The sequence below is a fragment of the Nerophis lumbriciformis genome, linkage group LG13 (assembly GCF_033978685.3).
Source record: "Nerophis lumbriciformis linkage group LG13, RoL_Nlum_v2.1, whole genome shotgun sequence".
In the NCBI taxonomy this organism is placed as follows: Eukaryota; Metazoa; Chordata; class Actinopteri; order Syngnathiformes; family Syngnathidae; genus Nerophis; species Nerophis lumbriciformis.
The window spans coordinates 47,390,289-47,394,829 of record NC_084560.2 but is presented as its reverse complement, the minus strand read 5'-3'; positions in this window follow the sequence as shown (position 1 = coordinate 47,394,829).

The following is a 4,541-nucleotide window of genomic DNA, read 5'->3' as shown; positions in this document are numbered from 1 at the left end:
AGCTCTGATCAATGTCTGTATAACTTAAAATTAAAACTGGTTTGTTTATTAAAATGCTTCCCAAACATTTAATAAAGTCAAATACAAATAAGGCAGCAAGAGAAGTACCCAACACTTCTCTTTCCTAGAGTACAACAGATATGGGCATATCTACATCAACAAAATGATTGCCTGAGTGGCTGGACCAGACAGATTGGGAAACATAAAAAAATAAAAATAGATTATTTTTTTTTAATCGATTAAGATACGTTACAAATAATAATTTCGAATAATCTGAAAATCTGTTTTTTTGACACCCCTACTAATTTTAATAAGTTATTTACTGGGTTGCGTGGCTCGCCCGGTTGAGCGGCAACTTGAGGGATCCAGGTTGGATTCCCGATTCTGCCAACTGCCGTTGTGTCCTTGGGCAAGACACTTAACCAACCAACTCCCCTCCCCGTTCCACCCACACTGGTTTAGATGTAACTTAAAGATGTAATTAATGGGTTACACTAAAGCGCTTTGAGTCTCTAGAGAAAATATATTTCACTTCACTTACTGTGCATCCGGAAAAAATAAATAAATAAATACATATATATACAGGTAAAAGCCAGTAAATTAGAATATTTTGAAAAACTTGATTTATTTCAGTAATTGCATTCAAAAGGTGTAACTTGTACATTATATTTATTCATTGCACACAGACTGATGCATTCAAATGTTTATTTCATTTAATTTTGATGATTTGAAGTGGCAACAAATGAAAATCCAAAATTCCGTGTGTCACAAAATTAGAATATTACTTAAGGCTAATACAAAAAAGGGATTTTTAGAAATGTTGGCCAACTGAAAAGTATGAAAATGAAAAATATGAGCATGTACAATACTCAATACTTGGTTGGAGCTCCTTTTGCCTCAATTACTGCGTTAATGCGGCGTGGCATGGAGTTGATGAGTTTCTGGCACTGCTCAGGTGTTATGAGAGCCCAGGTTGCTCTGATAGTGGCCTTCAACTCTTCTGCGTTTTTGGGTCTGGCATTCTGCATCTTCCTTTTCACAATACCCCACAGATTTTCTATGGGGCTAAGGTCAGGGGAGTTGGCGGGCCAATTTAGAACAGAAATACCATGGTCCGTAAACCAGGCACGGGTAGATTTTGCGCTGTGTGCAGGCGCCAAGTCCTGTTGGAACTTGAAATCTCCATCTCCATAGAGCAGGTCAGCAGCAGGAAGCATGAAGTGCTCTAAAACTTGCTGGTAGACGGCTGCATTGACCCTGGATCTCAGGAAACAGAGTGGACCGACACCAGCAGATGACATGGCACCCCAAACCATCACCCAACCATGCAAATGTTGCATTTCCTTTGGAAATCGAGGTCCCAGAGTCTGGAGGAAGACAGGAGAGGCACAGGATCCACGTTGCCTGAAGTCTAGTGTAAAGTTTCCACCATCAGTGATGGTTTGGGGTGCCATGTCATCTGCTGGTGTCGGTCCACTCTGTTTCCTGAGATCCAGGGTCAACGCAGCCGTCTACCAGCAAGTTTTAGAGCACTTCATGCTTCCTGCTGCTGACCTGCTCTATGGAGATGGAGATTTCAAGTTCCAACAGGACTTGGCGTCTGCACACAGCGCAAAATCTACCCGTGCCTGGTTTACGGACCATGGTATTTCTGTTCTAAATTGGCCCGCCAACTCCCCTGACCTTAGCCCCATAGAAAATCTGTGGGGTATTGTGAAAAGGAAGATGCAGAATGCCAGACCCAAAAACGCAGAAGAGTTGAAGGCCACTATCAGAGCAACCTGGGCTCTCATAACACCTGAGCAGTGCCAGAAACTCATCGACTCCATGCCACGCCGCATTAACGCAGTAATTGAGGCAAAAGGAGCTCCAACCAAGTATTGAGTATTGTACATGCTCATATTTTTCATTTTCATACTTTTCAGTTGGCCAACATTTCTAAAAATCCCTTTTTTGTATTAGCCTTAAGTAATATTCTAATTTTGTGACACACGAAATTTTGGATTTTCATTTGTTGCCACTTCAAATCATCAAAATTAAATGAAATAAACATTTGAATGCATCAGTCTGTGTGCAATGAATAAATATAATGTACAAGTTACACCTTTTGAATGCAATTACTGAAATAAATCAAGTTTTTCAAAATATTCTAATTTACTGGCTTTTACCTGTATATATATATATATATATATATATATATATATATATATATATATATATATATATATATATTCCTCACGCACTAACTGACTAAAAGAGCGCACACTTGCCGCGTGCTCGCCTGACACTGTGGTGCGAGTGCCATGTATGTCGCAGACTCAACGTCTAGGTCCAGAGTATATAAAGTCACCAAAAAGGAATGGACAATGAAGGTGAAGGCAAAAGAGTGAGGAGTGTCCTGACCAGATATCTAAATCCCTAGTTTGATTGTTGTAAAATGTTCTTTATCACATTGTTTACGTGTCTAATAAAAATGTGATTAATTTATGATGTCTCAGGTGTGATTCACTACAATAGGGCCCCACAGCACACTGGATTCCAGTTCATTGAAATACCACAACACTGGACATTGTTCAGATAAGTTAAATTTAATTTAAGAAATTGCACACAAAGCAACACTAGAGGTGACTATTTTCCACGAATGCGTACTAGGACGCGTTGCGCCGGTGGACGGAGGGGGTGGGGGCAGGGGGTCTTAAACGACCATTGGGTGTGTGTGTGTGTGGACAAGGATAAGGTTAGGTGGGATTTACCCTGGATAACCTTAGATAGCGTCCATCTTTGCAAAATGCACCTCTTGCAAATAGTGAGGTAAATAAGGCCATCAGGGCCATTACACCCAATCGGTACCATTTGCTTGCTGGAACTCACTCAAATAAACTTGATAAAACACACATTGAACTATTAAAAATGTGCATTGGTTTATTTTAGGTAACTTTTTAACAATGTTGTGCAAGGTTCCTAAGCCAAAATGAGTAACAGGACTGAAATATTGCCACATGGTATTTTTGCTGACAGCATGTTGAGACTAGAGTGATTCCATATTTTAAAAATAAATAAAGAATATTTTACATAACAGGACTGTGCCGAGAGTTTAATCTTCTCAGTCGTAGTTGAAATATCATTAACTATACTGGTAGGGAAAAAGTATAATGATACCTCAACTAAAGAGTGCCCCAAGTTAAGAGTGTTTTGAATTATGAGCTGTCTCTCTGTTAATTGTTATGCTTTAAGTTGCAAGCAGAAATTACAAGTTACAAGTATTAACGCCATTAGTTGGTGTAGCTAAAGTCACAGTGACCCTCAAAAGGTAAGTCCAAAGAATCCTATCTTTCTCGCCGTAGCATTAGCTTATAGCGAGAAATCGACATAACTTTGTTTTTCCAACCATGGGAAGGAAGTACGTGAGTGTGTAGGCAGAGGTGGGTAGTAACGCGCTACATTTACTCCGTTACATCTACTTGAGTAACTTTTGGGATGAATTGTACTTCTAAGAGTAGTTTTAATGCAACATACTTTTACTTTTACTTGAGTATATTTATAGAGAAGAAACGCTACTTTTACTCCGCTCCATTTATCTACATTCAGCTCGCTACTCGCTACTAATTTTGATCGATCTGTTAATGCACGCTTTGTTTGTTTTGGTCTGTCAGACAGACCTTCATAGTGCCTGCGTTTCAACAAATGCAGTCACTGGTGACGTTCACTTCGTTCCCCCAATCAGATGCAGTCACTGGTGACGTTGGACCAATCAAACAGAGCCAGTGGTCACATGACCTGACTTAAACAAGTTGAAAAACTTATTGGGGTGTTACCATTTAGTGGTCAATTGTACGGAATATGTACTGTACTGTGCAATCTACTAATAAAAGTTTCAATCAATCAATCAAAAGTGTGAAGGAAAAAATACCCTTTTTTTATTTCAACCGTACATCCCGTCAAAAGCCTAAAGACTGACTGCACAGTTCCTGTCTTCACAATAAAAGTGCCGCTCCATCGCGACTGCGCTTTCAAAATAAGAGTCTCCGAAAGCCAGCGCAAACAAGCTAGCAAGCTACGGAGTTTGCCGCCAATGTATTTCTTGTAAAGTGTATAAAAACGAATATGGAAGCTGGACAAATAAAATGCCAAAAACCAACCACTTTCATGTGGTATTAGACAGAAAGGAGGAACTTTTTTTCTCCTCCATTTGAAAACGTGGACGCTATCATCACTACTGTCTGATTACAATCAATGCAAGTCATCAGAATCAGGTAATACACCAACTTATATTCTTGTCTTCATGAAAGAAAGGAATCTATATGTGTTAAACATGCATGTATATTCATTAAAACACCTTTAACATGTAAACAAAAACGGCAAAATAAATAAATATAAATTATATACTGTATATATGTGTGTATATATATATATATATATATATGATATGTGTGTGTATGTTACTCATCAGTTACTCAGTACTTGAGTAGTTTTTTCACAACATACTTTTTACTTTTACTCAAGTAAATATTTGGGTGACTACTCCTTACTTTTACTTGAGT